The sequence below is a fragment of the Oncorhynchus gorbuscha genome, unplaced genomic scaffold, assembly GCF_021184085.1.
Source record: "Oncorhynchus gorbuscha isolate QuinsamMale2020 ecotype Even-year unplaced genomic scaffold, OgorEven_v1.0 Un_scaffold_11532, whole genome shotgun sequence".
NCBI lineage: Eukaryota > Metazoa > Chordata > Actinopteri > Salmoniformes > Salmonidae > Oncorhynchus > Oncorhynchus gorbuscha.
In genome coordinates this window covers 1-9,686 of record NW_025754075.1, presented here as the reverse complement: position 1 = coordinate 9,686, position 9,686 = coordinate 1, and the positions used below count along the sequence as shown (strand labels likewise).

The 9,686-nt window shown below is 45.4% G+C and overlaps 1 long non-coding RNA gene across 1 annotated transcript; it reads left to right on the top strand.

The window, feature by feature from the left end:
* LOC124030439 lies at positions 1–6,869 on the top strand. Its single transcript, XR_006837964.1, has 3 exons — positions 1–111; positions 5,963–6,049; positions 6,806–6,869. It is a non-coding gene; the product is annotated as an uncharacterized LOC124030439 (long non-coding RNA).
* Positions 6,870–9,686: the final 2,817 nt, after the last annotated feature.

Below are 9,686 nucleotides of genomic sequence, written 5' to 3'. Positions count from 1 at the left end.
AGTCGTCTGACGTCCATCACCACCACTCTGTTCCCTAAGGGCAGTCGTAGTGTCGTACCCAGAGACATGCCACTCAACATCTTTGTCAAGATCATACAATTTATAGCCCAGGTGTGTATTAAGGACATACAACAAACAAACCAGATGGAAAATATCCAGATTGTGTTCAAATATGACTCTGAACAGACAGAAATATCATTATTCACAATACTACAAGAGAGCATCGTTTACTTCAATTACCAGTGGCTTCTGGTTTGTACAAGCACAGTCTGGGAAGGCCACAATTTGAACAGAATTCTGCCAAATATAGAGCAGGTTGTTGCTGTTCTATATTTGAAGGATTTTGGAAAATATAACCTTGGCACTTTGACTGTTAAACTCATGGGTACCAGCAATGACTGTCAGTCTGATTTAAACGGGAGCTGCACTCTACTGGACTCTATTTCTATGGTTTGTCAATGACTGTCAGTCCTGATACTATGAGGCTGCACTCTATGGACTCTATTTCTATGGTTTGTCAATGACTGTCAGTCCTGCTTTGAACGGGAGCTGCACTCTATGGACTCTATTTCTATGGTTTTGTCACAGCTGTCAGTTTGCTTTTTCAGAAATGTCTAAACGTTATTTATTTATCCGTTATTTTACCAGGTAAGTTGACTGAGAACACGTTTCTCTTTTACAGCAGAACTGGGGAATAGTTACAGGGAGAGGAGGGGGATGAATGAGCCAATTGTAAACGGGGATTATTAGGTGACCGTGATGGTTTGAGGGCCAGATTGAGAACTTAGCCAGGACACGGGTTAACACCCCTACTCTTACGATAAGTGCCATGGGATCTTTAATGACCTCAGAGAGTCAGGACACCCGTTTAACGTCCCATCCGAAAGACGGCAGAGGAAAGAGTGCCTCCTACTGGCCCTCCAACACCACTTCCAGCATCATCCGGTCTCCCATCCAGGGACTGACCAGGACCAACCCTGTTTAGACCAGAGGAAAGAGTGCCTCCTACTGGCCCTCCAACACCACTTTCAGCAGCATCTCGTCTCCCATCCAGGGACTGACCAGGACCAACCCTGTTTAGACCAGAGGAAAGAGTGCCTCCTACTGGCCCTCCAACACCACTTTCAGCAGCATCTGGTCTCCCATCCAGGGACTGACCAGGACCAACCCTGTTTAGACCAGAGGAAAGAGTGACTCCTACTGGCCCTCCAACACCACTTTCAGCATCATCTGGTCTCCCATCCAGGGACTGACCAGGACCAACCCTGTTTAGACCAGAGGAAAGAGTGCCTCCTACTGGCCCTCCAACACCACTTCCAGCAGCATCTGGTCTCCCATCCAGGGACTGACCAGGACCAACCCTGTTTAGACCAGAGGAAAGAGTGCCTCCCTCACAGCCTCCAACACCACTTTCTGCATCATCTGGTCTCCCATCCAGGGACTGACCAGGACCAACCCTGTTTAGACCAGAGGAAAGAGTGCCTCCTACTGGCCCTCCAACACCACTTCCAGCAGCATCTGGTCTCCCATCCAGGGACTGACCAGGACCAACCCTGTTTAGACCAGAGAGGAAAGAGTGCCTCTACTGGCCCTCCAACACCACTTCCAGCATCATCTGGTCTCCCATCCAGGGACTGACCAGGACCAACCCTGTTTAGACCAGAGGAAAGAGTGCCTCCTACTGGCCCTCCAACACCACTTCCAGCAGCATCTGGTCTCCCATCCAGGGACTGACCAGGACCAACCCTGTTTAGACCCAGAGGAAAGAGTGCCTCCTACTGGCCCTCCAACACCACTTCAGCAGCATCTGGTCTCCCATCCAGGGACTGACCAGAACCAACCTGTTTAGACCAGAGGAAAGAGTGCCTCCTACTGGCCCTCCAACACCACTTCCAGCAGCATCTGGTCTCCCATCCAGGGACTGACCAGGACCAACCCTGTTTAGACCAGAGGAAGAGTGCCTCCTACTGGCCCTCCAACACCACTTCCAGCAGCATCTGGTCTCCCATCCAGGGACTGACCAGGACCAACCCTGTTTAGACCAGAGGAAAGAGTGCCTCCCTACTGGCCCTCCAACACCACTTCCAGCAGCATCTGGTCTCCCATCCAGGGACTGACCAGGACCAACCCTGTTTAGACCAGAGGAAAGAGTGCCTCCTACTGGCCCTCCAACACCACTTCCAGCAGCATCTGGTCTCCCATCCAGGGACTGACCAGGACCAACCCTGTTTAGACCAGAGGAAAGAGTGCCTCCTACTGGCCCTCCAACACCACTTCCAGCAGCATCTGGTCTCCCATCCAGGGACTGACCAGGACCAACCCTGTTTAGACCAGAGGAAAGAGTGCCTCCCTACTGGCCCTCCAACACCACTTCCAGCAGCATCTGGTCTCCCATCCAGGGACTGACCAGGACCAACCCTGTTTAGACCAGAGGAAAGAGTGCCTCCTACTGGCCCTCCAACACCACTTCCAGCAGCATCTGGTCTCCCATCCAGGGACTGACCAGGACCAACCCTGTTTAGACCAGAGGAAAGAGTGCCTCCTACTGGCCCTCCAACACCACTTTCAGCATCATCTGGTCTCCCATCCAGGGACTGACCAGGACCAACCCTGTTTAGACCAGAGGAAAGAGTGCCTCCTACGAGCCCTCCAACACCACTTTCAGCAGCATCTGGTCTCCCATCCAGGGACTGACCAGGACCAACCCTGTTTAGACCAGAGGAAAGAGTGACTCCTACTGGCCCTCCAACACCACTTCCAGCAGCATCTGGTCTCCCATCCAGGGACTGACCAGGACCAACCCTGTTTAGACCAGAGGAAAGAGTGCCTCCTACTGGCCCTCCAACACCACTTCCAGCAGCATCTGGTCTCCCATCCAGGGACTGACCAGGACCAACCCTGTTTAGACCAGAGGAAAGAGTGCCTCCTACTGGCCCTCCAACACCACTTCCAGCAGCATCTGGTCTCCCCATCCAGGGACTGACCAGGACCAACCCTGTTTAGACCAGAGGAAAGAGTGCCTCCTACTGGCCCTCCAACACCACTTCAGCAGCATCTGGTCTCCATCCAGGACTGACCAGCCAACCCTGTTTAGACCAGAGGAAAGAGTGCCTCCTACTGGCCCTCCAACACCACTTCCAGCAGCATCTGGTCTCCCATCCAGGGGACTGACCAGGACCAACCCTGTTTAGACCAGAGGAAAGAGTGCCTCCTACTGGCCCTCCAACACCACTTCCAGCAGCATCTGGTCTCCCATCCAGGGACTGACCAGGACCAACCCTGTTTAGACCAGAGGAAAGAGTGCCTCCTACTGGCCCTCCAACACCACTTTCAGCATCATCTGGTCTCCCATCCAGGGACTGACCAGGACCAACCCTGTTTAGACCAGAGGAAAGAGTGCCTCCTACGAGCCCTCCAACACCACTTTCAGCAGCATCTGGTCTCCCATCCAGGGACTGACCAGGACCAACCCTGTTTAGACCAGAGGAAAGAGTGACTCCTACTGGCCCTCCAACACCACTTCCAGCAGCATCTGGTCTCCCATCCAGGGACTGACCAGGACCAACCCTGCTTGGCTTCAGAAGCAAGCCAGCAGTGGTATGAAGGGTGGTGTGCTCACTGCCCTATAGCCTCTGGTCAGAAGTAGTGGACTATATAGGGTGCCATTTGGGACAAGCCAGCAGTGGTATGAAGGGTGGTGTGCTCACTGCCCTATAGCCTCTGGTCAGAAGTAGTGGACTATATAGGGTGCCATTTGGGACAAGCCAGCAGTGGTATGAAGGGTGGTATGCTGCTGACAAATACAAAGGCCTTTAAAGGGTGAAGGTGAGCTACAGAAGGTCTACGGTTTGGAAAGCAAAGGCCTTTAAAGGGCGAAGGTGAGCTACAGAAGGTCTACGGTTTGGAAAAGCAAAGGCCTTTAAAGGGGCGAAGGTGAGCTACAGAAGGTCTACGGTTTGGAAAGCAAAGGCCTTTAAAGGGCGAAGGTGAGCTACAGAAGGTCTACGGTTTGGAAAGCAAAGGCCTTTAAAGGGCGAAGGTGAGCTACAGAAGGTCTACGGTTTGGAAAGCAAACGCCTACTTCTGAAAAGAGAAGACTGATCTGTCTGAAGATGAGAAGCAACTTTTGTTCATTTGAAATAATATACCACAGTCAGCTTTAATTTGAGAGTATTTCATCGGGGTAAAAATCATTTAGAAATTACAGCACGTATTGTACATAGTCACCCATTTTAGGGGACCAAAAGTATGGGGACCAATTCACTTATATGTGGATTAAGATAGTCAAACGTTTAGTATAATTGGTCCATATTCCTAACATGCAATGACTACATCAAGCTTGTGACTCTACAAACTGGTTGGATGCATTTTCTGTTTGTTTTGTTGTTGTTGTTGTTGTTGTTTTTCTGTATTTTACCTAGCCACCAGAAATGAAGGGTGAATACAATGTGTCATTTTGGAGCCACTTTTATTGTCAATAAGAAAATAATATGTTCTTGAACACTTCTCATTAATGTGGATGCTAATTAATACTGATAAACTTGAATGAATCGTAATAATGACAGACGACAACCCCCCCTCCCCCCCAAGTGCTAACCTCCCTGTTATTTGGGATATGATATATACTGTCCCAGTACAAACCTCCCTGTTATTTGGGATATGATATATATCAACCCCCCCCCCCCAGTGCTAAACCTCCCTGTTATTTGGGATATGATATATATCAACCCCCCCAGTGCTGACCTCCCTGTTATTTGGGATATGATATTTGCAATGGTGAGAGGCTAGAATGTCTTGTCTGTATGACTGACAATCTGCACTTTAACCTCATAGTCATTTAAGTCTCCTTCAAAACAGCCTGTAACTAATTATAAAAACACTATTGCTTGTTTTTGGATGTGTAGCATATATTCAAAACATTGTAGCCTATTGTTTTTTTTGTTGGTTTTTTAACTTTCCTAAAACAATAATTGTCCACCTCACGGTTCATCTGTCAGAGATTTCAGCACTAAATACATCTACTGTGTCTACTACTACTGTGTCTACTACTACTGTGTCTACTACTACTACTGTGTCTACTACTACTACTGTGTCTACTACTACTGTGTCTACTACTACTACTGTGTCTACTACTACTGTGTCTACTACTACTACTGTGTCTACTACTACTGTGTCTACTACTACTGTGTCTACTACTACTGTGTCTACTACTACTACTGTGTCTACTACTACTGTGTCTACTACTACTACTGTGTCTACTACTACTGTGTCTACTACTACTACTGTGTCTACTACTACTGTGTCTACTACTACTACTGTGTCTACTACTACTGTGTCTACTACTACTACTGTGTCTACTACTACTGTGTCTACTACTACTGTGTCTACTACTACTACTGGGTCTACTACTACTACTGTGTCTACTACTACTACTGTGTCTACTACTACTGTGTCTACTACTACTACTGTGTCTACTACTACTGTGTCTACTACTACTGTGTCTACTACTACTACTGGGTCTACTACTACTACTGTGTCTACTACTACTACTGTGTCTACTACTACTACTGTGTCTACTACTACTGTGTCTACTACTACTACTGTGTCTACTACTACTACTGTGTCTGCTGTACAGATATTAGGCGTACAGAAGGAAGCTAATACGCATATTTTTCGACCAAGTATAAATAAATTCCCCATGTGTGGAAATCCTTAAAACGGCCCATGGCTATGCACACACACACACACACACACACACGCACGCACGCACACACACACACACACACACACACACACACACACACACACACACACACACACACACACACACACACACACACACACACACACACGCACACACACGCACACACACGCACACACACACACACACACACCCCTCTGTCTCCTAACAGTACTCTATAATATATAATATTAATCCTCTTCTCCTCCTCTCTCTCTGCAGGAAAGACTCGATTTTGCCATGAAGGAGATCATCTTTGACCTGCTGTGTGTCGGGAAGCCTGCCAAAGCGTTCAGTCTCAACCCAGAGGTAACACATTGGCAAGCAGGTCGGGGCCCCTACAGCTCAGGTCTACTTCAGACATGTCATAAGCCATGGGACAATTATTTTATTTTTAAATTACAGGAAAGTGGCTTTAAAGCTGCAATATGTATGTTTTTGGGTGACCTGACCAAATTCACTTAGAAATGTAAGTTATAGATCTGTCATTCTCATTGAAAGCATGTCTAAGAAGTGGTAGTAAATATGTTCTATTTACGCTATTTCTAGGCCTACTGTTATTAACTTTTCAGTTTTGTACACCAGCTTCAAATAGCTGAAAATATACTGTTTGGGGTTATTTAAAATATATTCCACAGTGGTTTAGATGGTAAAATTATTCTCTACTTGCTTGTTTTGTCACATAAACTGAAATTAGGTGAACTTTTTAAATTTTAGCAAACAGGAAATGGCGGAGCGATTTCTGCATTTCTGCGAAACGGCAAAATGTTCTTTCACCCTCTTGGCAAAATGTGTAGAATAGCATTGAGATTAGCTTTAAAACAGCAACATTTTCTCTGCCCCATGGCAACATGTGTAGAAGTTCAAGTAGATAGCTATTTTCCTTAAAAAAAACGGTTTTCCTTGTTCGGACCTTGCAGAGAGGAGCCTCGCTAACTACACTAAACCACTGACCTGATTCCTATAGCAGAAGGCTGGGGAGCCTCAAATGTATACTAATACTGTGTGTGTGTGTGTGTGTGTATGTGTTGTGCGTGTGTGTGTGTGTGTGTTGGGTCTCCGTAGCGTATGAACATAGGTCTGAGGGCCTTCCTGGTCATAGCTGATGCCCTGCAGCAGAAGGATGGGGGAGCCTCCCATGCCCAACACTGGAGCCACTCTGCCCTCTGGAAACTCTCTGAAGAAGAAGAAGACTTACCTCAGCAAGACGCTCACTGAGGACGAAGCCCAACTCATAGGTGTGTGTGCGTTTGTGTGTGTGTGCAGCTTGTGGGTGTGTGTGTGTGTGCAGCTTGAGGGTGTGTGTGTGTGTGCAGCTTGTGGGTGTGTGTGTGTGTATTTGCCCCATGAAGTGGCACTAGAGACGCTCTCCCACTAGTGATGGGGGGGATCGATACAGTTACATATCGCAATAATATTTTATATTATATTATGTCGATACTTTGTCTCCAAGTATCAATTTGTAAAAATAATATATTGTTTTATTTCTTTCTGTTGCTAGATAGTGTTAGCTAGCGCTAATCAGCTGTACCTGCTTCAAAACTCTGGTATTTTTCATCCTATAGCTTGTTCTCCATCTTTTTTTAAAATAGTGAGCCAACATGTTTTCAGGACTTTTATTGTCGGGACTGATCAAAACCTATTTTCCCATGTTCTCTCGCAGCAGACATGTAGTGAGCAATATGTTTGGAACTTCAAATCACAATAAAATCACAGTATCGTATCACAACACATATAGAATCTTGAGAATCACAATACATATAGAATCTTGAGAATCACAATACATATAGAATCTTGAGAATCACTATACATATAGAATCTTGAGAATCACAATACATATAGAATCTTGAGAATCACAATACATTTAGAATCTTGAGAATCAAAATACATATAGAATCTTGAGAATCACAATACATATAGAATCTCGAGAATCACAATACATTTAGAATCTTGAGAATCACAATACATTTAGAATCTTGAGAATCACAATACATATAGAATCTTGAGAATCACAATACATTTAGAATCTTGAGAATCACAATACATATAGAATCTTGAGAATCACAATACATTTAGAATCTTGAGAATCAAAATACATATAGAATCTTGAGAATCACAATACATATAGAATCTTGAGAATCACAATACATATAGAATCTTGAGAATCACAATACATTTAGAATCTTGAGAATCACAATACATTTAGAATCTTGAGAATCACAATACATATAGAATCTTGAGAATCACAATACATATAGAATCTTGAGAATCACAATACATTTAGAATCTTGAGAATCACAATACATATAGAATCTTGAGAATCACTATACATATAGAATCTTGAGAATCAAAATACATATAGAATCTTGAGAATCACAATACATATAGAATCTTGAGAATCACAATACATATAGAATCTTGAGAATCACAATACATATAGAATCTTGAGAATCACAATACATTTAGAATCTTGAGAATCAAAATACATATAGAATCTTGAGAATCACAATACATATAGAATCTTGAGAATCACAATACATATAGAATCTTGAGAATCACAATACATATAGAATCTTGAGAATGAGGACTATCGCAGTACATATCGTATTGGCACCGACAGGGCCTTCAGAAAGTATTCACACATTCTTGACCTTTTCCACATCTTGTTGTGTTACAGCCTGAATATAAAATGGAATGAATAGAGATTTTGTTTTCTTCGTCACTGTCCTACACACAATACCCCATAATATCAAAGTGGAATTATGTTTTTAGAAATGTTTACATCATTAATAAAAAATGTAAAGCTGAAATGTCTTGTCAGTAACTATTCAACACCTTTGTTATGACAAGCCTAAATACGTTCAGTATTTAGTAAACATGTGCTTAAAACTCCCTAAGGTCAATGTCCAGGCCTATCTGTGGTCTATGTCTATCTGGGGTCCATGTCTATCTGGGGTCCATGTCTATCTGGGGTCCATGTCTATCTGGGGTCCATGTCTATCTGGGGTCCATGTCTATCTGGGGTCCATGTCTATCTGTGGTCTATGTCTATCTGGGGTCCATGTCTATCTGGGGTCCATGTCTATCTGGGGTCCATGTCTATCTGGGGTCCATGTCTATCTGGGGTCCATGTCGATCTGGGGTCCATGTCTATCTGGGGTCTGGGGTCCATGTCTATCTGGGGTCCATGTCTATCTGGGGTCCATGTCTATCTGGGGTCCATGTCTATCTGGGGTCCATGTCTATCTGGGGTCCATGTCTATCTGGGGTCCATGTCTATCTGGGGTCCATGTCTATCTGGGGTCTGGGGTCCATGTCTATCTGTGGTCTATGTCTATCTGGGGTCCATGTCTATCTGGGGTCCATGTCTATCTGGGGTCCATGTCTATCTGGGGTCCATGTCTATCTGGGGTCCATGTCTATCTGGGGTCCATGTCTATCTGGGGTCCATGTCTATCTGGGGTCTATGTCTATCTGGGGTCTGGGGTCCATGTCTATCTGGGGTCCATGTCTATCTGGGGTCTATGTCTATCTGGGGTCTATGTCTATCTGGGGTCCATGTCTATCTGGGGTCTATGTCTATCTGGGGTCCATGTCTATCTGGGGTCTATGTCTATCTGGGGTCTGGGGTCCATGTCTATCTGGGGTCCATGTCTATCTGGGGTCTATGTCTATCTGGGGTCTATGTCTATCTGGGGTCCATGTCTATCTGGGGTCTGGGGTCTATGTCTATCTGTGGTCTATGTCTATCTGTGGTCTATGTCTATCTGGGGTCTATGTCTATCTGGGGTCCATGTCTATCTGGGGTCTATGTCTATCTGGGGTCCATGTCTATCTGGGGTCCATGTCTATCTGGGGTCCATGTCTATCTGGGGTCCATGTCTATCTGGGGTCCATGTCTATCTGGGGTCCATGTCTATCTGGGGTCCATGTCTATCTGGGGTCC